Raw genomic sequence first — 23,896 nt, 5'->3', positions numbered from 1 at the left:
GCCTTTTCGCGGGAAGTGACCCCCAGGGCTGTGAGTGCCCGAGGGTGAACGCTGCGGCGCCTCACAACAAACAAATATACAAAATTCTCAGGCCGGGGTCACAGGTTCAGTATGTGGTCAGTATTTTACCTCAATAGTTGTAAGCCAAAACCGGGAGTGGAGCAATCAGAGGAAAAGTATAAGGGGATGTGCACACGATGCGGATTTGCTCGCAGAAACGCTGCAGATCCGCACTGTGATGTACATCAATGGGAAAAAAAAGCTGTGCACATGGTGCAGAATTGCTGCGGATTTCAAACAAGTGCATGTCACTTCTAATGTGCGGATCTGCAGCGTTTCTGCACACCCCCATAATAGAAATCCGCAGTGGCAAAAACCGCAGAAAATCTGTACAAAATCCGCAGAAAAACCGCGGCTGCGGATTCTGCCAGGAGATGCGGAATTTGTGCAGAAAATTCTGCACCTCTTTTCCTACGTTTGCACATAACCTTACAGAAACGTCACCACTTCTGTATTTATCACCCACTCCTGGTTTTGGCTACAAATACTGATGTAAAATACTGACCAAATACTGCTAGTGTGACCCCGGCCTCGGTGTGTGCGCATCCGCAATACGTGTCCTGGCATGTCCAGAGCCATTTCCTAGACTCATTGCATGCAGAGCCTAGTGCTGGGCGGTATGTGGAGCCAAGTGCTGGGCTGTATGCGGAGCCTAGGCGGACTGTATGCAGAGCCCCACGCTGGGCTGTATGCAGAACCTAGCGCCGCCCTGTATGCGGAGCCAAGTGCCGCCCTGTATGCGGAGCCTAGCGCCGCCCTGTATGCGGAGCCTAGCGCCGCCCTGTATGCGGAGCCTAGCGCCAGGCTGTATGCGGAGCCTAGGCTGGGCTGTATGCGGAGCCTAGGCTGGGCAGTATGCAGAGCCCCACGCTGGGCTGTATGCGGAGCCTAGTGATGGGCTGTATGCGGAGCCTAGTGCCGGGCTGTATGCGGAGCCTAGTGATGGGCTGTATGCGGAGCTTAGTCCTGATGTAACAGGCCAGATTAACCCCCCACCCAGAATATACCCGGGGTTAAAGTGGCCTAGGCCAGATTATGCCCCGGGTATATTCTGGTCTAGCCCAAACTATATCCCGGGGTACATATTGGACTAGTCCAGTTTATACCCCTCCAGGTCAGAATATACCCCAGCTACTGTAGATCAGATTTTTCAGGCTTTTGAGAACCATTGAGTGACATTCTTAATAACGGGGCCCCAGGCAGCACATAGGGGCCCCAGGAAGTGCACTGGGCCCCGGCAGCGCACAGGGGCCACAGGCAGCGCATGAGGTCCCAGGCAGCACACGGGGCAGAGACAGCGAAAGGGGCCCCAAGCAGCACACAGGGGTCCCTGGCAGCACATGGAGTGGCAGAGACAGTGCACAAGGGAGGGGGAAGAGACAGTGAATGGGGACCCAGGCAGCGCACAGGGGGGCAGAGACAGTGCACATGTGAGGGTGAAGTGACAGTGTGCCAGAGAGGAAGAGACAGCGCGCAGGGCCCCTGTGCGCTGTCTGGGATCCCATTTGCGCTGTTTGGGACCCCCTGTGTGATGTCTGTGGCCCCGTTCTTGAGTATATTAAAGATTAAAGCATAGTAAAGATCAGATTTTTCACGATTATGAGCACCATTGAGTGATATACTCAAGAATTATATAATTTTTCAACATTTTAGTGTTTAAAACTCTAAACACACAGACTTTTTTTTACTTCAACCTGAAAACCTTGACTGTTCATAAAAAAACTGTCCAGTATATACTGTAATAAAAGTTATAACATTCTGAAACTTCAACGTATAAGGCCATGTTCACACAGTGCGTTTTTTACTGCGGAACCGCAGCGGTTTTGCCGCTGCGGTTCCGCAGCTGTTTTCCATGCAGGGTACATAACAATGTAACCCTATGGAAAACAGTCACTGCTGTGCACATGATCCGTAATTTCGTTTAAAAAGCCGCGCAGAATAGCTGCGGCAAAAAAGAAGGAGCATGTCACTTCTTTTTCCTGAACCGCAGCGGTTCTGCACCCATAGACCTCCATTGTGAGGTCAAAATCGCAGTAAAACCCGCAGATCAAAAATATATCTGCGGGTTTTACTGCGATTTGATGTGCAGAACCGCTGCAGCAGGAAGTGCGGGGGAGCGGGCGGAAGTGCGTGGGCGGAGTGTGGCTGCCCCCCCGTGCTCCGATCCCGCCCCCCCCGTGCTCCGATGCCTCCCCCCCGTGCTCCGATGCCCCCCCCCCCCGTGCCCTAATCTCCCCCCCTTATACTTACCCGGCGTCCCGGTGTCCGTCCGGCCGTCTTCTCCCTGGGCGCCGCCATCTTGCAAAATGGCGGGCGCATGCGCAGTGCGCCCGCCGAATCTGCCGGCCGGCAGATTCGCTCCAAAGTGCATTTTGATCACTGAGATATAACCTATCTCAGTGATCAAAATAAAAAAATAGTAAATGACACCCCCCCCCCACTTTGTCACCCCCATTGGTAGGGACAATAAAAAATTAAGAATTTTTTTTTTTTTTTTTTCACTAAGGTTAGAATAGGGGTAGGGTTAGGGGTAGGGTTAGGGTATTTTCAGCCATTTTAGCCCTAAAAAGCTTCCTAGGAAACACACAGTCTCTGCATAGAAAACTGCATAAAAAAAGGATAAAAAAAAGCATCAAAAAACGCATCAAAAAAGGACCAAAAAAAGGACCTGCGTTTTCTGCCAAGAGCTGCAGTTTTTTAAAAAAAACTGTCCTGAAAAAAAAAGGATGGAAATCCTGAACGTGTGAACATACCCTAAAGGTACTTTTACATGGGGCGATTATTGGTTCCAAAGAGGCTTTCGGCTGATAATCGTACAAATGGCTGGTGACAGGACACTACAATACAAGCGTTCAAAGGTAATCACTGATAGCAACATTAAAATGATCATGATTGTTTTCAAGATAAAGAGCATGTTCTGTTGTTGACTGCAGATTGAAGCTTGCGGGATAGGTCAACCAATCCATGGTGTCACCAACTTTGGTGTGGATGACGATGTCACCAACTCAACAGATTTGCTGTGGCCATGATTTTAGCATCAGTTGCCCAGACTCCATCACGAGAGATGCCAGAGGTGTTCACATAGTCATTCACATCTTGATTACAGTAGCCCTGTAGTGTTTTGGACAAGTCAGTTTTCATGTGGTGGATGACTTTAGCTCTGAGAAGGGAGTAGTTGTTCTCTGTTCCTGTCAGGAAATAGCAGTTCCCATCACCTTTGGTTTTATATGTACACCGTGGTTGTCCAAGATCTCTTGTGCCTCCAAAGTACACAACCCTATTAAACGTAAGGTCAAGAGTGGTGGTAAGATACTTTCTTCCTGAACTCGGTAGTGGGTTGAAAGTCTTGGTTTGCTGGTGTTTCTGTGTGGCAGAGTCACTGGGACAGTCATCAGGGAACTGGGGTGGTAAGAGAAGTCTCTTCATCCTGGTAAATCTTAAGGTTTCTGGCATGGTAGGTGTTGCCAGTCTTATTGTTCTTAAGTTTTACTAGTCCCTTGGTTAAGGATTCAACAACTAAGTAGGGTCCAACCCAGCGTGGTGCCATCTTTGAACCCATGCGATGAATACGACATTGATTCTTGATATAAACAATGGCGCCAGCAGTGATTTCTTTGTTGCTCTTGTGTCGGTGATCAAAGGCACACTTTTGGTGTTCCTGAGCAGAATGGATGTTGGTACTTACAGTTGAGAGGATCCTGTTATGAATGGTTGTGAGTGTATTTAGCACATCAGGGTTGGCATAATCTGAAAGAGACATGACATCCACAGTGTCATTTGCTGATGGATTGAGGTCAATAGGAAGCTTAGCCTTTCGTCCATACATGACCTCAAATGGAGTGCACTTGGTTGAGGCATGCACAGATGTGTGATAGGCAAACAAAACACCAGGGATGAACTGGTCCCAGTTGGTTCCTTGGTCATTGACAAGCTGGCAAAGAGATTCTTTGAGTGTTCGATTGTCACGTTCCCGCTGGCCATTTGTTTGTGGGTGGTAGGCAGATGAAATGCGGTGATCTGTTTGAAAATGATCCATCAGGTTGTCGATGATCGAGTTCACAAACTCTCTTCCCTGGTCGCTAATCAGAGTGTCCATTCAGCCTAAGCGGCAAATAATGGTGTACAAAAATTTTGCTACTGACATGGCACTCTTGTCTGGAACAGCTGTTGCTTCAGTCCACTTCGAGAAATGATCAGTGACAGCAAATATATATTTGTTGCCGTTTGAGGTTTCCTGAAGAGGACCGATCATATCAATCCCAACTAAGCTCCATACTTTTCCAGGCACTGGTAAACTGTTGAGTGGTGGAGCTTCTTTGCTGATTTTGGGACATGTGACAAAACATTTTTGACAGGCTTTGACATGTTGGTAAACATCATTCTTGATTCCCTTCCAGTAATAACGGTCAGAAATTTTGGCAAATGTTTTATTTCTGCCAAAATAGCCACCAGAAGTTGGGTTGTCGTGACAGGCCTTCAGGATATTTGGCAGTCGGCTTTTAGTGAGAACCTCCTTTTTTCCATAGTAAATTATCCCTTTCTCTGCTCGATATGGCTTAGATGTTTGTCTAAACTGGGACTTGGCATTTGAACGTTTCTCTGGAGGTAGATCGTAGATCCACGGGGGTACTTTTGTTCTGTTGCAGTGTCGAATCTCAGAAGCTGATCAAATAGTTGGTCTTCCATTGTTGTCAAAATTGGAAAACTTTTTTTTTTTGTTGGAGGTGTTCCAAGTTCACTTTATATACCTTAAGGTACCGTTACACTTAACGATTTACCAACGATCACGACCAGTGATACGACCTGGCCGTGATCGTTGGAAAGTCCTTGTGTGGTCGCTGGGGAGCTGTCACACAGACAGCTCTCCAGCGACCAACGATGCCGAAGTCCCCGGGTAACCAGGGTAAACATCGGGTTACTAAGCGCAGGGCCGCACTTAGTAACCCGATGTTTACCCTGGTTACCATTGTAAAAGTAAAAAAAAAAACACTACATACTTACATTCCTGTCGCGTCCCCCAGCGTCACCTTCCCTGCACTGTGTAAGCGCCGGCCGGAAAGCAGAGCGGTGACGTCACCGCTGTGCTCTGCTTTACGGCCGGCCGGCGCTGACACTGGGGGACGCAGGGAAGCTGACGCTGAAGGACGTGACCGGAATGTAAGTATGAAAAAAGAGGAGAAACGGGAGCATATAGTGAATATATATAAAACGAACAATCTTTATTAATACAAAAAGATTCAAAGTTTTTGGACATCAATAAACGTTACATTGTAAACCATGACATGACATGAAAAAGGGGGAGAAAAACACCCCACATCTCGCCACCCCAACGTGAAGTGATTGGATGGTCGTAATGCAGCAATAAATGGTGAGCACTATGCAGAAACAGGTAGGTATATAAACGAAACAAATGGGGTCACAATAGTAACAAGGTCTCACCGAAAAGTGAGAACCAAATGCACACTGGCAACAGGGGAAGCCCCTGCAGCGGCGGTAATGCCTAACTCATGAGTGACTAACCATACACAAAGCCTAGCAACATGCATGTAGTAACATCCATAGTGATCCATGTCACACCAATAGGACCTGGACAGTGTACAACGTACCATATGGTAAAAGTAGTATGGTGTGAGAGGGAATCACCGCTGCACTAGTGCCTGGTGCAGAGTATAAAGCCAGTGTGCATAGATGGCCAAAGAGACCCCTGTACCAGCAGTACAGACTGCATTGTATGCTCACCAATGCCCGTGGGGAGAGAGATGGAGGGGTCCCGCCGGTGAGAACGCCACGACGCCGTAAACACGCCGCTTCCTCAAGGGGAGTGTCAATGTAGGGGAATGTAAGTATGTAGTGTTTTTTTTTTATTTTATTTTACAATGGTAACCAGGGTAAACATCGGGTTACTAAGCGCGGCCCTGCGCTTAGTAACCCGATATTTACCCTGGTTACCAGTGAAGACATCGCTGAATCGGCGTCACACACGCCGATTCAGCGATGTCAGCGGGTGATCCAGCGACGAAATAAAGTCCTGATCATTCCCCAGCGACCAACGATCTCCCAGCAGGGGCCTGATCGTTGGTCGCTGTCACGCATAACGATTTCGTTAACGATATCGTTATGTGTGACGGTACCTTTAGGCCGGCGTCACACTGGCGTATTGCATCCGATGCGAGATCATCGGATGCGATATGCTAATGACACTCGGCTCCTGCTCGCAGCAGAACAGGAGCCGAGTGTCATGCGTCTGTGCTCCGATTCTCTCGCACAGGGAGGATCGGAGCACAGCTGCGGAGGAGGCGGAGAAATGAATTTCTCCATCTCCTCCATTGCTGAGGTCCGCTTATAACGCACATCACTCGGATGATAGCCGAGTGGTGTGCGCTGTCTCATTCGCACCCATAGGCTTATATGGGTGCGAGTGAGCCGAGAGTTTTCCTCGGTCCGAGACAATCGCAGCATGCTGCGATTGTCTCGGACCGAGGAAAACGGCCGACAAAAAGTCGGCTGCTGGGAGCTGCCCCATAGCTTAACATTGGTCCGAGTGCAATGCGATTTTTTTTTTTTATCGCATTGCAATCGGCCGTTTAAAACGCCAGTGTGACGCCGGCCTTATCAGGATAGAATAGTAACTCACACTGGAGAACTTAAGGTGCATATCATAGAGAGCAGGGAGAAACATACCGTATATACTCGAGTATAAGCCGAGATTTTCAGCCCAAAATTTTGGGCTGAAAGTGCCCCTCTCGGCTTATACTCGAGTCACGGTGGGCGGCAGGGTCAGCGGGTGAGGGGGAGAGGGCGCTGAGGCATACTCACCTAGTCCCGGCGGTCCTGACGCTCCCTCTGCCCGTCCCACGGTCTTCGGTGCTGCAGCTCTTCCCCTGTTCAGCGGTCACGTGGGACCGCTGATAGAGGAAGAGGCTGCGGCACCGAAGACCGTGTGACAAGCAGAGGGAGCGGGACGCCGGGAGCAGGTAAGTATGTAATATTCACCTGTCCGCGTTCCACACGCCGGGCGCCGCTCTGTCTTCGCGTCCTCTTGCTCTGACTGTTCAGGTCAGAGGGCGCGATGACGCATATAGTGTGCGCGGCGCCCTCTGCCTGAACAGTCAGTGCAGAGAGACGCCGAGACGAGACGCTGGGAGCTGCAAGCAAGAGAGGTGAGTATGGCATTTTTTTTTTTATTGCAGCAGCAATGGCACAGCTTTCTATGGAGCATCTATGGGGCAAAAATGAACGGCGCAGAGCACTATATGGCAGAGCTATGGGGCAATAACGAACGGTGCAGAGCACTATATGGCAGAGCTATGGGGCAATAACGAACGGCGCAGAGCACTATATGGCACAGCTATGGGGCAATAATGAACGGCGCAGAGCACTGTATGGCAGCTATGGGGTAATAATGAACAGTGCAGAGCACTATATGGCAGAGCTATGGGGCAATAATGAACGGTGCAGAGCACTATATGGCACAGCTATGGGGCAATAACGAACGGCGCAGAGCACTGTATGGCAGCTATGGGGTAATAATGAACGGTGCAGAGCACTATATGGCAGAGCTATGGGGCAATAATGAACGGTGCAGAGCACTATATGGCAGAGCTATGGGGCAATAACGAATGGCGCAGAGCACTATATGGCACAGCTATGGGGCAATTATGAACGACGCAGAGCACTGTATGGCAGCTATGGGGTAATAATGAACGGTGCAGAGCACTATATGGCAGAGCTATGGGGCAATAATGAACGGTGCAGAGCACTATATGGCACAGCTATGGGGCAACAATGAACGGTGCAGAGCACTATATGGCACAGCTATGGGGCAACAATGAACGGTGCAGAGCACTATATGGCACAGCTATGGGGCAACAATGAACGGTGCAGAGCACTATATGGCACAGCTATGGGGCAATAATGAACGGCGCAGAGCACTATATGGCACAGCTATGGGGCAACAATGAATGGTGCAGAGCACTATATGGCACAGCTATGGGGCAACAATGAACGGTGCAGAGCACTATATGGCACAGCTATGGGGCAATAATGAACGGTGCAGAGCACTATATGGCACAGCTATGGGGCAATAATGAACGGCGCAGAGCACTATATGGCACAGCTATGGGGCAATAATGAACGGCGCAGAGCACTATATGGCACAGCTATGGGGCAATAATGAACGGCACAGAGCACTATATGGCACAGCTATGGGGCAACAATGAACGGTGCAGAGCACTATATGGCACAGCTATGGGGCAATAATGAACGGCGCAGAGCACTATATGGCACAGCTATGGGGCAACAATGAACGGCGCAGAGCACTATATGGTGCAGCTATGGGGCAATAATGAACGGTGCAGAGCACTATATGGCACAGCTATGGGGCAATAATGAACGGTGCAGAGCACTATATGGCACAGCTATGGGGCAATAATGAATGGCGCAGAGCACTATATGGCACAGCTATGGGGTAATAATGAACGGCGCAGAGCACTATATGGCACAGCTATGGGGCAATAATGAACGGCGCAGAGCACTATATGGCACAGCTATGGGGCAACAATGAACGGTGCAGAGCACTATATGGCACAGCTATGGGGCAATAATGAACGGTGCAGAGCACTATATGGCACAGCTTTCTATGGTACATCTATGAGGAAATAATGAACGGTGCAGAGCACTATATGGCACAGCTATGGGGCCATAATGAACAGTATGGAGCATCTATTTTTATTTTTGAAATTCACCGGTAGCTGCTGCATTTTCCACCCTAGGCTTATACTCGAGTCAATAAGTTTTCCCAGTTTTTTGTGGCAAAATTAGGGGGGTCGGCTTATACTCGGGTCGGCTTATACTCGAGTATATACGGTACATAACAAGTTACCACACATAACATTAACTATGCACTGATGCGACTGCACCATCTACTGTCAGTTCAATGTAATGCCTCCAACACATGCTATAAGTCTAGTCTACCCGTTCCCTTGCACTAGATTTGCTGCTGATTTTCAACAAGGAAAAAAATCAGCAGTCAATCTGCAACAAAATCCGCATCCCAACGATGTGGATTTTTTTGTGCAGAAGCACAGCAGATTTCTCCGTGTCACGTGGAAGAGGGAAATCTGCTACAGACTGCATGAAAATCTGACAAAAGCCGCATGAAATGGTATATGGTTTGTGTATGTGCATCTATATATACTGTAGCACTACAGCAGCAAAAACACACTAATATTCTGCTCTAGAGGAGTATAGACCATGGGTATATTATACCTAGGCCAGATTATTCTCCTCTGGGCCAGAAGATACCCCTGCTGCTGTAGATCAGATTTTTCATGCTTATGAGAGATTGAGTGATGTACTCAAGAACGGGGCCCCAGACATCGCACAGGGGGTCCCAGATAGCGCACAGGGGGTCCCAGACAGCACACAGGGGACATGTGCTCTGTCTATTCCCCCCCTTGTGCGCTATCTCTTACCCCCTTGCTCAGTGTCTCTGCCCCCCTGTGCGCTATCCGGGACCCCCTGTGTGCTGCCTGCGGCCCTGCGGTCTGCCTGGGGCCCCTGTGGGCTGCCTGGGGTCCTGTGCGCTGCCTGGGGCCCCGTACGCTGTTTGGGGCCCCGTGCACTTCCTGTGGCCCCTGTGCTCTTCCTGGGGCCCCTCTGTGCTGCCTGGGGCCACCCTGTGCTGCCTGGGGACCCTCTGTTGGCTGGGGCCCCATCTGTGCTGCCTGTTGCCCTGTGCGCTCCCTGGGGCCCCGTTGCACTGCCTGGGGCCCCGTGTGCTGCCTGAGGCCCCTGTGTGCTGCCTGGAGCCCTGTGGGCTGCCAGGGGCCCCGTGTGCTACCTGGCGCCACTGTGTGCTGTCTGGGGCCCTGTGGGCTGCCTGGGGCACTGTGCACTGCCTGGGGCCCTTGTGCTCTTCCTGGGGCCCCTCTGCTGCCTGGGGCTCCTCTGTGCTGCCTGTTGCCCTGTGCGCTCCCTGGGGCCCCGTTGCGCTGCCTGGGTCCTTGTGTGCTGCCTGAGGCCCCTGTGCGCTGCCTGGAGCCCTGTGGGCTGCCAGGGGCCCCGTGTGCTGCCTGAGGACCCTGTGCGCTGCCTGGGATCCCTGTGGGCTGCCTGGGGCACCGTGCACTGCCTGGGGCCCCTGTGCGCTGCCTGGGGCCCTGTGCGCTGCCTGAGGCCCCTGTGGGCTGCCTGGGACCCTGTGCACTGCCTGGGGCCCTATGCGCTCCCTGGGGCCCCTGTGTTCAGCCTGGGGCCCTGTGCGTTGCCTGGGGCGCCTGTGCGCTGCCTTGGGCCCTATGCGCTGCCTGAGGCTCCGTTATTGATTATATCACTCAATGGTTCTCAAAAGGCTGAAAAATCTAATCTACAGCAGCTGGGATATATTCTGACCTGAAGGGTATAATCTGGACTAGTCCAATTTATACCCCGGGGTATAGTTTGGACTAGGCCGGAATATACCCGGGGTATGTTCTGGCCCAGAGGGGTATAAACTGGACTAGTCCAATTTATACCCCTGGGTATAATTTGGGCTACGTCAGAATATACCCAGGGTTTACACAAAAATTATCTTTTCGCCCACAAATTCTTATTTTCACAAGGGTAACAGGAGAAATTAGACCACCAACATTGTTGTGCAATTTCTCCTGAGTACGTCGATGCCCCATATGTGGGGGTAAACTACTGTTTGGGCGCACCGCAGAGCTTGGAAGAGAAGGAGTGCCGTTTTACTTTTTCAATGTAGATGTCACGCCATTAACGGCGATAAAGGGGCAGGATGGCGTACTGGGACCTGCACCTGTCCCTGCCACTATAATGGGGCCCTGACTTTCCCTTATCTCAAGGGTACCTATAATGGTTAGGAGGCCTGAGCCGCCAGCGTATCCCTGTCTCCTGTGCAGGCCCTATCAGTGGCCCCCTCTCCCCCCCAGGGAGGAGGACTGCACCAGTGTATAAATACGACGAACAGGGTATGCAGACAAGGTAACTAAAATCTCAAACTCACCAAATGCTTACACAACCACAGAGGAAACACAGAGAAGGGAAGAGAAGGAAAAAACTAGGAAGGAAAACAGGTTTAGCATGCAACCAATCTCTGTAAATAAACCTCCAAGCTCCTAATACCACGCTCCTTCACACTTCAAGCCAGGCAGCAGAACTGATCACTGACAACAGTTGTAGTCAAAGCTGAGTCTATATAGGAGCGAAGATTACAAAATCAAATCAGCTGAGAGACCAAGCTCTCAGTAACAAGGTTTAACTCCTGCCCTGCTGGCACAAGACAGCCAGGTCAGAATTCAGGAGAAGAGCTTCTGTTCAGAGTGCTGCGGTTCTCTGGGACCTCTCTGTCTCAGTAGCCCCGTGACAGTACCCCCCTTCAACGAGGGACCTCCGAAACCTCAGGACCAGGTTTCTCAGGATGAGCTGTATGAAATGCCCGGACTAACCTAACCGCATGGACATCGGCTGCAGGTACCCACATCCTTTCCTCAGGACCGTACCCTTTCCAATGTATTAGATACTGTAGAGACCGGCGAACAAATCGAGAATCCATGACCCTGGCTATCTCGAACTCGAGATTTCCATCAACAAGGACCGGAGAGGGAGGTAAAGGTGATGGATTAGGTGATGCCACAAACCTATTGAGTAAGGAGCGATGAAAAACATTATGGATCCTAAACGACTGAGGTAAAGCCAGCCGAAATGCAACAGGATTGACAACGGCCACAATCCTATAAGGGCCAATAAACCTAGGGCCCAATTTCCACAAGGGAACTCTCAGTTTAATATTCTTTGAGGACAACCAAACCCAATCACCCACACATAGGTCCGGACCTTTCATACATCTCCGATCAGCCGCATTCTTATATCTGGAACTCATCCTCTTTAACTTATCAAGAACCCCTTGCCATGCGGATGTGATGGACGAAGAAAACCTCTCCTCTTCAGGCACCCCCGAGGAATCCTTCCTATTAAATGAACTGAATTGAGGAAGAAAACCATATGCCCCGAAAAACGGGGACTTACCTGTGGACTCATGAGTACGGTTGTTTATTGCAAACTCTGCCAACGGTAAGTACTTAACCCAGTCCTCCTGATTTTCTGAAATGAATCACCTGAGATAAGTTTCAAGATTTTGATTTACACGTTCTGTCTGACCATTGGATTGAGGATGAAAAGCTGAAGAAAATGACAAATGAATCCCCAGCCGGCTGCAAAAAGCCCTCCAAAACTTAGAAATAAACTGCACCCCACAGTCTGACACAATATCTGAAGGAACACCATGTAATCTCACAACCTCCTTGATAAAGATCTGTGCCAGAGTCTTGGCATTAGGTAACGCGGGGAGGGCAATAAAATGTGACATCTTGCTAAATCTGTCAACTACGACTAAAATAACTGTATTACCCTCAGAAATCGGTAAGTCGGTGATGAAGTCTATTGACAAATGGGTCCAAGGTCTATTGGGAATCTCCAGAGGTTGGACAGACCCAGACGGGCGAGTACGAGGGGTCTTGGAACGCGCACACACACACAGCAGGCAGCGACATATTCCTGTACATCATGATTTACCCCAGACAACCAAAAACGCAGAGTGAGAAGGTCAGTGATACTGTCACGCCGTTAACGGCGATAAAGGGGCAGGACGGTGTACTGGGACCCGCACCTGTCCCTGCCACTATAATAGGGCCCTGACTTTCCCTTAACTCAGGGGTACCTATAATGGTTAGGAGGCCTGAGCCGCCAGCGTATCCCTGTCTCCTGTGCAGGCCCTATCAGTGGCCCCCTCACCCCCCCAAGGGAGGTGGACTGCACCAGTGTATAAATACGACAAACGGTATGCAAACAAGGTAACTAATATCTCAAACTCACCAAATGCTCACACAACCACAGAGGAAACACAGAGAAGGAAAAAACTAGGAGGGAAAACCGGTTTAACATGCAACCAAAACAGCAGACACCAATCTCTGTAAATAAACCTCCAAGCTCCTAATACCACGCTCCTTCACACTTCAAGCCAGGCAGCAGAACTGATCACTGACAATAGTTGTAGTCAAAGCTGAGTATATAGGAGCGGAGATTACAAAAACCAAATCAGCTGAGAGACCAAGCTCTCAGTAACAAGGTTTAACTCCTGCCCTGCTGGCACAAGAAAGCCAGGTCAGAATTCAGGAGAAGAGCTTCTGTTCATCGTGTGTGAACGAGGCCCAGAGCGCTGCGGTTCTCTGGGACCTCTCTGTCACGATAGCCCCGTGACAGTAGAATTGGCTGGAATTGACATTGGATGCCATGTCACGTTTAGAGAGCCCCTGATGTGCCTAAACAGTGGAAACCCCCCACAAGTGACACCATTTTGGAAACTAGACCCCTTAAGGAACTTATCTAGATGTGTGGTGAGCACTTTGAACCCTTAAGTGCTTCACAGAAGTTTATAACGTAGAGCTGTGAAAATAAAAATTCGCATTTTTTCTACAAAAATGATATTTTTGCCCCCAAATTTTTATTTTCACAAGGGTAACAGGAGAAATTGGACCCCAAAAATTGTTGTCCAATTCATCCCAAGTACCCTGATGCCCTATTTGTGGGGGTAAACCACTGTTTGAGCGCACGGCAGAGCTCAGAAGGGAGGGAGCACCATTTGACTTTTTGAGCGCAAAATTGGCTGTCGTGTTTGGAGACCCCCTGATGTACCTAAACAGTGGAAACCCCCCAATTCAAATTCCAACCCTAACCCCAACACACCCCTAACCCTAATCCCAAGCCAATCCATAATCCTAATCACAACCCTAATGATAATCACAACCCTAACCCCAAAACAACCCTAATCTCAACCATAACCCTAATCAAAACCCTAAATCCAACACACCCCTAATCCTAATCTCAACCTTAACCTTAACCCTAATCCCAACCCTAACCTTAACCCTAATCACAAACCTAACCCTAATCCCAAACATAACCCTAAATTTTGTGCCAGCCCTATCCCTAACTTTAGCCCTAACCCTAAATTTAGCCCCAACCCTAACCCTAAATTTAGCCCCAACCCTAACCCTAGCCCTAACTTTAACTCTAGCCACACTTGTGTCGTGTGGCATCCGTCGCAATCCATCATTTTGGACAAAAAACGGATCCTGGAAATGTGCCCGCAGGATGCCTTTTTTGCCCATAGACTTGTATTGCCGACGGATGGCCACCCGTCGCGCACTGGATCCGTTGTGTTTTGGCGGACCGTCGTCACAAAAAAACGTTCAATGTAACCTTTTTTTTTGTACGTCGCGTCCACCATTTCTGACCGCGCATGCGTGGCCGTAACTCTGCCCCCTCCTTCCCAGGACATACACTGGGCAGCGGATGCGTTGAAAAACTGCAACCACTGCCTACGTTGTGCACAATTTTCACAACGTGTGTCGGTACGTCGGGCCGACGCATTGCGACGGCCCCGTATGGACGCAAGTGTGAAAGAAGCCTAGCCCTAACCCTAAATTTAGCCCCAACCCTAACCCTAATTTTAGCCCCAACTCCTCTAGCTGCCGGCCGGCAGATCATGGCGGGCACACTGCGCATGCGCCCGCCATTTTCTTTCCCGATGAAGAAGCCGGCGGGCAGGAGGGGACACAGGAGGATCCAGGGACACCGGTAAGTATAACAGGGTCCCCGAATCCCCCTATTTCTCTGTCCTCTGCTGTGCGATCACATCAGAGGACAGAGAATGACAGATTGCTTTTTTTTTTTTTGCGACCGCCGGTAAACAGTTAATTACCGGCGATCACAAAATGGGGGTCAGTAAAAACCGACCCCGATCAAGTTCTTTGGGGTCTTGGCTACCCCTGGCAGCCGAGACCCCAAAGATCTTCCAGGTGCAGGCCAGCGGGCGCCATTTTTTTGCCGGAAAAAGATGGCGGCGCCCATCGGGAGCCACGAGGAGCACCGGGGGAGACAGGTGAGTATCGGGGGGCTATCGGGGACCACATTTCTCTGTCCTCTGATGTGCGATCACATCGGGGGACAGAGAAATTAAATGGGAAATTGCGTTTTTTTGCGACCGCCGGTAAACGGTTAATTACCAGTGATCGCAACCCAGGGGTCGATAAAAAAACCCTGAATCATGTTCTCTGGGGTCTCGGCTACCCCCGGCAACCGAGACCCCAGAGAAAATCTGACTCTGGGGGGCGCTATTCACTTTTTCCACAGCGCCGTTAATTACGCTGTGGTTTAAGTACCTTTAACTGCCACCGTTAAAAGGCATATCGGCGGTCGTTAAGGGGTTAATTTGTCTTAAATAAATTTAAAAAAAACACAAAAAGAATTGTCCTAAAGCCAAATTGGATATAATTCCACACCAAACATAAAAAAAGGGGGTGGACAAAAGTATTGGCACTGTTCGAAAAATCATGTGATGCTTCTCTAATTTGTGTAATTGACAGCACCTGTAACTTACCTGTGGCACCTAACATATGTTGGCAATAACTAAATCACACTTGCAGCCAGTTGACATAGATTAAAGTTGACTCAACCTCTGTCCTATGTCCTTGTGTGTATCACATTGAGCATGGAGAAAAGAAAGAAGACCAAAGAACTGTCTGAGGACATGAGAAACCAAATTGTGAGGAAGCATGAGCAACCTCAAGGCTACAAGTCCATCTCCAATGACCTGAATGTTCCTGTGTCTACCGTGTGCAGTGTCATCAAGAAGTGTAAAGCCCATGGCACTGTGGCTAACCTCCCTAGATGTGGACGGAAAAGAAAAATTGACAAGAGATTTCAACGCAGCATTGTGCGGATGTTGGATAAAGAACCTCGACTAACATTCAAACAAGTTCAAGCTGCCCTGCAGTCCGAGGGTACAACAGTGTCAACCCGTACTATCTGTCGGCGTCTGAATGAAAAGGAACTGTATGGTAGGAGACCCAGGAAGACCCCACTTCTTACCCCGAGATATAAAAATGCCAGGCTGGAGTTTGCCAAAACTTACCTGAAAAAGCCTAAAACGTTTTGGAAGAATGTTCTCTGGTCAGATGAGACAAAAGTAGAGCTTCTTGGGCAAAGGCATCAACATAGAGTTTACAGGAGAAAAAAAGGGGCATTCAAAGAAAAGAACACGGTCCCTACAGTCAAACATGGCGGAGGTTCCCTGATGTTTTGGAGTTGCTTTGCTGCCTCTGGCACTGGACTGCTTGACCGTGTGCATGGCATAATGAAGTCTGAAGACTACCAACAAATTTTGCAGCATAATGTAGGGCCCAGTGTGAGAAAGCTGGGTCTCCCTCAGAGGTCATGGGTCTTCCAGCAGGACAATGACCCAAAACACACTTCAAAAAGCACTAGAAAATGGTTTGAGAGAAAGTACTGGAGACTTCTAAGGTGGCCAGCAATGAGTCCAGACCTGAATCCCATAGAACACCTGTGGAGAGATCTAAAAATGGCAGTTTGGAGAAGGCACCCTTCAAATATCAGGGACCTGGAGCAGTTTGCCAAAGAAGAATGGTCTAAAATTCCAGCAGAGCATTGTAAGAAACTCATTGATGGTTACCAGAAGCGGTTGGTCACAGTTATTTTGGCTAAAGGTTGTGCAACCAAGTATTAGGCTGAGGGTGCCAATACTTTTGTCTGGCCCATTTTTGGAGTTTTGCGTGAAATGATCAATGTTTTGCTTTTTGCTTCTTTATCTTTTGTGTTTTTTTCATTTAAGACAAACTAAATGAAGATAATAATACCAAAGAATTTGTGATTGCAATCATTTTCAGGAAGAAACTGAGTATTATCTGACAGAATTGCAGGGGTGTCAATACTTTTGGCCACAACTGTAGCTGACCCCTGCTGGAACAGATGTGTTTGGTGCCAGCACTGATCACGGCTGCTTAGGCTACTTTCACACTAGTCCGTCGGTACGGGCCGTCGCAAACCGTCGGCCCGACATACCGACGGACAGTGTGATTGATTAGCACAACGTGGGCAGCGGATGCAGTTTTACAACGAATCCGCTGCCCATTGTGCGTTCCGGGGAGGAGGGGGCGGAGTTTCGGCCGCGCATGCGAAAATGGCGTACCTGACGCACAAAAAAAGTTACATTGAACATTTTTTGTGCGTCGCGGCCACCAAAAACATGACGCATCCGTCGCACGACGGATGCGACGTGTGGCAATACGTCGTAATGCTTCGCTAATGCAAGTCTATGGAGAAAAAACGCATCCTGCCGGCAACTTTGCAAGATGCGTTTTTTCTCCAAAACGACGCATTGCGACGTCCGTCACACGACGCTAGTGTGAAAGTAGCCTTAGTTGAGAGAAGGGGCTTCGTCTTTATCCTTATTGTCACCCCCATGATTGCACTGGTGTGACACAGATGGCTGCCATGATGACCGTAAGCCAAGTAATGGCCAGGGGGGTCACCCAGCTATAGTGGTCTGTAAGGTTCAAGTGCTAAACCAGGGGCGGACATATCAGTAGTGTAACGTGTGCAGCCACAAAGGCTATTTATATACAACTATACTGAAAAAATCTGATTTTCATCCAGAGAAAATGGACGGTATTCATCTCAGTTGTCGCCCATATAACACAGCACACAGACCGAAAATACGCTCGTGTGCACTGGTCACGCTGACAGGTCTGATGCCCTGCACTGTATAATGCCGGGTATTACACCAGACATCAAACAAGTCAAAGTGGAAGTCCCAGTATGTGTCTAAGGGTACCGTCACACAGTGGCATTTTGATCGCTACGACGGCACGATTTGTGACGTTCCAGCGATATATCCGTGACGTTCCAGCGATCTCGCTGTGTCTGACACGCTCCTGCGATCAGGGACCCCGCTGAGAATCGTACGTCTTAGCAGATCGTTTGAAACTTTCTTTCGTCGTCTAGTGTCCCGCTGTGGCGGCATGATCGCATGGTGTAACAAAGGTGTGCACGATATTGTATACGATGTGTGCATAGTAACCAACGGCTTCTACATCGCACATACGTCATGAAATTATCGCTCCAGCGTCGTGCATTGCAAAGTGTGACAGCAGTCTACGACGCTGGAGCGATATTGTTACGATGCTGGAGCGTCACGGATCGTGCCGTCGTAGCGATCAAAATGCCACTGTGTGACGGTACCCTAAGTAAGGAAGTAAAAAACAGTCCAATGACCTTTGTAAAAATATGAAAAGAGAAAATTGTTAGAAAAAATGTTTTGCAAACAAAAACCGTACAGTACACACCAATGGTATTGCCACCTCCAGAATCCAGAGGCTGGCTATAAGTCTATCCAATTAACCCGAGATGGGAAAATTAACCATTCTGAGCTAAATCTACTTATTATTGTCACAAATGTTTTTTTTTTTTTTAACTTTCACACAGTTAGGGTAAGTTCACACAGGGCGTTTTTGCTGCTTTTTTTTCTGCAGTGAAACCTTGTCTTGGCAGGAAAGAAACTGCATCAAAAACACAGGTTTAGGTGCGTTTTTGCTGCTTTTTTCAACACCCATTCAAGTGAATGGGTGAAAAACGCTGAAAGAAGTGACATGCTCTATGTCAAAAAAACGCAGCAAAGCACAAAATACTGATCAAACAAAAAAACAATGTGTGTGCATGAGATTTCTGAAATCTCATAGGCTTTGCTGGTACTGTAAAAAGCAGCTGAAAATTAGCATAAAAAAAACAGCAAAAATGGCCTGTGTGAACTTACCCTTATAATGGTAAAGAAATGGGTGAAGATCTGACAGGTAAAAATGGTGTTTACACCCCTAGAGAAATTCCAGAAAATGTGTTGTTTCCAAAATGGGGATTTTCTCCTGTTCTGGCATCTCGGGGCGCTCGCTACAAGTGGTGCCCACAACTAACACTGACAAAACTGTAGTTTACAACCACATATTGAGTATTGCCACTTATTGGAGAAATTGTTTTATACATTTTAGCCTCCATTTTATCTTATTACCTCTTGTGAAAATGAAAAATTTGAGGTTAAAACAACATTTTTTGGTGAATTAAACGTGGAGGTTTTTTTTTCCGAGACCCAGCAGTATAAAATTTAGTGATGCACCCATGGGTTCAAAATGCTCACCATACCCCTACACAGAGGTGTAGCTAGGGTTTCGGTTCAGGGAGAGGGGCGAAGCTTCTGAGTGGGCCCCTAACCAGGTAACCTTGATTACAACTCGGTGACGCGCCCTAATAGTGGAGGAGAATCTCGGCAGATGACCGCGCTGTTACTGAAGATAATCTCTATATAAAGACCAACATGGATGTTACCGCCATATGGTCAGTGGTAGATACCAGCCGTACAGAGCATATAAGAGATCACTGCGCAGTTACAGATAATGACTTACCGCTGACATTCTTTCTGATGGAATTGTTCACTTTTCCCGTCTTTTCCATCTGGCCCAGACCGACATGACAACTTCTTTCTCCCAGGACTCGTCTGCAGATAAAACAACAAAGACACATTTCACTTCTCATATTTTCAGCACGTCACCATCTATTTGCAACCTGCACAACCTCCTCATCCTACTGGTACCCTAATACTGAGCTGCTGCTGCCTTATGTGTCCCTTTTACTGCACCTGATACCCCAATACTGAGCCGCTGCTGCCGTATGGGACCCTATTACTGCACCTGCTGTGTGGTTCTCTGTGCCTTCTAAATTCTATAGCAACCCTCTAGAATAAAGTAATGCCCTAGAAAACAGTGCCCATATTTTGTCCCGAGTCTCCCCCCTGTACAGCTCCCCTATACACTTCATGATGCTCTCTTATACATAACATTATGCCTTCTCACTGTAATGTACCCCCACACAGTATACTGACCCTTAGTAGCCCCCAAACTGCTTGATGGCCCCAACACTGTGTGATGGCCCCTTCACTGTAATCCCCACATTGTATGATGGCCCCTAGATAACCTCCATATAGTATAATGTGTCAGATAGTCCTCAATATAGTATACTGCATTCCCCATGGGCCTGTATAGTATAATGCACCCCCATAGGCCTGTATAGTATAATGCACTCCCTATTATAGGCCTGTATAGTATAATGCACTCCCTATAGGCCTGTATAGTATAATGTCAAACAAACAAGGCAGCACACTGTAGCGCCAAAACATGCAAACATAAAATATGAAAGTTAGACTGCATTACTGCACTAGAAATATGAAAAAATGAGAGCGTTTAGCGCATAAATTGGCCAATTTACGTGTACCTTGGCTGGCAGCCACTTTACGGCATCTCTCGTATACCAGGTCCTACGCTTTCCCTGCTGAGAACAAACGTCTTCATCTGAATGGGTACCTGTGAAACCTCTTCTTAGACTAAATTTCTCTCTCTCTGTGGAGGGGTAATAGACCTGCTGCGATTAAAACACCTGTCTGTGGCTAAGAAGGCGGAGTGCTCGGTCAGAAGGCTAGTAAATACAAATTTCAAAAAACTGATCGTCACATCCAAACATAGATCAAGTGTGAACAGGTGCTGAACCTAGAGTCACCAACTCGTACACAGTCAAGCAAACAAGGCAGCACACTGTAGCGCCAAAACATGCAAACATAAAATATGAAAGTTAGACTGCATTACTGCACTAGAAATGTGAAAAAATGAGAGCATTTAGCGCATAAATTGCGTCTGTGGCTAAGATTTTATGTTTGCATGTTTTGGCGCTACAGTGTGCTGCCTTGTTTGTTTGACTGTGTACGAGTTGGTGACTCTAGGTTCAGCACCTGTTCACACTTGATCTATGTTTGGATGTGACAGTCAGTTGTTTGAAATTTGTATAGTATAATGTACTACCTACAGGCCTGTATAGTATAATGCATTCCCCATAGGCCTGCACAGTATAATGCATTCCCCATAGGCCTGCATAGTATAATGCACTCCCCATAGGCCTGTATACTATAATGCACTCCTCATAGGCTTGCATAGTATAATGCACTCCCCATAGGCATGTATAGTATAATGCTTTCCCCATAGGCCTGTATAGTATAATGCCCTCCCCATAGGCCAGTATAGTATAATGCACTCCCTATAGGCCTTTATAGTATAATGCACTCCCCATAGGCTTGCATAGTATAATGCACTCCCCATAGGCCTATATAGTATAATGCCCTCCCCATAGGCCTGTATAGTATAATGCACCCCAATAGGCAGCCAGTACACTATAATGCACCCCCATTAGGCTGCCAGTACAGTATGGTGCACCCCCATAGGCAGCCAGTACAATATAATGCACCTCCATAGGCAACCTGCATAGCATAATGCACCCCCATAGGCAGCCAGTACAATATAATGCACCCCCATTAGGCAGCCTGCGTAGTATAATGCACCCCCATAGGCAGCCAGTACAATATAATGCACCCCCATTAGGCAGCCTGCGTAGTATAATGCACCCCCATAGGCAGCCAGTACAGTATAATACACCCCCATTAGGCAGTCTGCATAGTATAATGCACACCCCATTAGGCAGCCAGTACAGTATAATGCACGCAATAAAAAAAAATCCAATACTCCCCTTTCTTCCCCTTGTTCTCCGGCGCTTGGAGCGCTTGTTCATCTCCAGACATGTGGGCGCCGAGTACTGACACCCCTGTCAGTGTCGTATATAAAGAAGAAAGAACAGCATCCATACCAGGTGATGATAATCCAAAAAAGTTCTTTATTCCGCCATGATAAAAGTACAACGTTTCGGCCTGGTTGGCCTTTGTCAAGTATACACACTGTCCAAAGTAGCCATCTTAAATAGTGTGAAACCCACATGAGCTCCAATCACCATCAAGGGGCGGCCTTTATTAAATATACATTTAATGTGCTTAAATCTCAAATACTATACATATATCTACTAAATAGCAGCTAAACAGCACCATCACTACCCATATCGTATAAAAATATATACAGGAAAAGAATATAATTCAAAATCGCATATATAAACAAACATCACATAGGTGTACGGTCCAATGATTGCATTTGTTGTCCGGTTGCCATATCGACACCTCCACCAATTGCATAATATCCATGGGCCAATCCCCCTTCTCCTCCAATCCCTGTGGGTTAGGAGAAAAGGCGCACAAAATAAACCCCCCAATCAGAGCAGAAAGTACAAGGATGCATGCGAGCGTCATAGGACGCCGGCGCACGCGCACGGCACACCGGAGGGCCGATCACCTGACCGCCCCACAGCGATTACCAAATGCGCAAGCGCCGGACATCCCCGACGTCATAGAGCGGAGGAGCGCACGCGCAAGGCGCACCAAGAGGACGACCAACAGGCCGCCCCCCAGCACAACCAAGCGCGCACGCGCCAGACGCCCCAGAGTCAGCGTCTACATCAGAGCGCCATACCCGGCAACGAATCGCATGGCCGGACCAGGCGCCACAGCCCATTGCTACGGCAACCAGCCCGCCCACACGCCGCACCAGGCCAGCGCTCTAAGATAGACGCAAGCATAGCCAACTCCATGGCAACCATCCCTCACAAGCAACCGCAATGAAGCAGGCAGGGAGCGCAGGGAGAGAGAAATGCAAAACATATCAACATATAAACCATACGCTATAAATAGCAGATAAGGCACCTCCATCCACTCTCTGACTGCCAAATCACGACCCTATGCGCAAAAGAGAGAAAAAACAAAAAACAAAAACAGATTACAATAAAAACAAAATACAAAAACAGCACAATATTAAAACACACACGGAATAGAGTGCGCACACTATGTCAAAAGGGAGAATCCTATACATCTGAACATAACTATCAGACTACCTATGGCACATCAATATTGTAACATAATTATGTAGAGCAAATCTGTAGATTATAGTCCAGATTAAGCCCCTTGGGCTGCAGTGTTCCCAGAACTGAAATCCACCTTAGTTCCTTTTGCTTCAGTATAAGATTCCTATCACCCCCTCTCCTCAGTGTCGGGACCCCATCGATTACTCTAAAACGCAACTGATTAACAGAATGTCTACACTCACTAAAATGTTTAGGTATTGGCAGGTCAGTTAAATTCGTACGTATCGTGCTCTTATGTTTGCTTATTCGTTGTCTCACTTCCATTGTCGTCTCACCGACATACATAAGTCCACATGGACAGACTATCAAATACACGACAAACTTAGATGAGCACGTATACCGTTCTTTAATTGTAAATTTTTTACCAGTATGCGGGTGACAAAAACTGTCACCCTTAAGCATATTCCCGCAGCACGCACAATTGAGACAAGGGAAGTTGCCCATCCGAGGGGGCACAAAGTCCTCTGGATGGCAACTCTCCCAGCCCCAATATCTGATTTGACCAATAAATCTTTAAGATTACGTCCTCGTCTATAAGAGAGAATGGGGCGTGAGCAAAAATCTGGAATCTGAGGTAAACCCCTATGCAAAATCCCCCAATGCTTATTAAGGATATTAGCAATGCCATTGCTGGCAGGGCAATAAGTGGACACAAATGGTACCCGTTTCTGTTTGTCCCCCTTCTGGAGTTGTAAATCCTCCTCAGTCAATCTCGCCGCCCTATCTCTATAACCCATAACTTTCACTTGTGGGTACCCCCTTCGAATAAATTTGTCACACATCTCGTCCAACCTCTTATCACAAATCTGTGTATCAGTGACTATTCTTCGTACCCGAAGAAGTTGACTCCACGGTAGTGAATCCATCATACGTCTGGGATGGTAACTATCATAGGATAGAAGACTGTTCCTATCAGTTGTTTTAATAAACAGGTCAGTACAAAGTTTGTCATTCTGTTTATAGACCATAGTATCCAAAAACTGTACCCTCTCCATCGAACAGGTCATCGTAAATTTCAATTCCGGGTGTATATGATTCAGTTCTGTCAGAAAACCAAGGAGGTCCTCATGGGTACCCTCCCAAACACAAA

The sequence above is a fragment of the Ranitomeya imitator genome, chromosome 2 (genome assembly GCF_032444005.1).
Source record: "Ranitomeya imitator isolate aRanImi1 chromosome 2, aRanImi1.pri, whole genome shotgun sequence".
Classification (NCBI taxonomy): Eukaryota; Metazoa; Chordata; class Amphibia; order Anura; family Dendrobatidae; genus Ranitomeya; species Ranitomeya imitator.
This window is presented reverse-complemented; position numbering follows the sequence as displayed.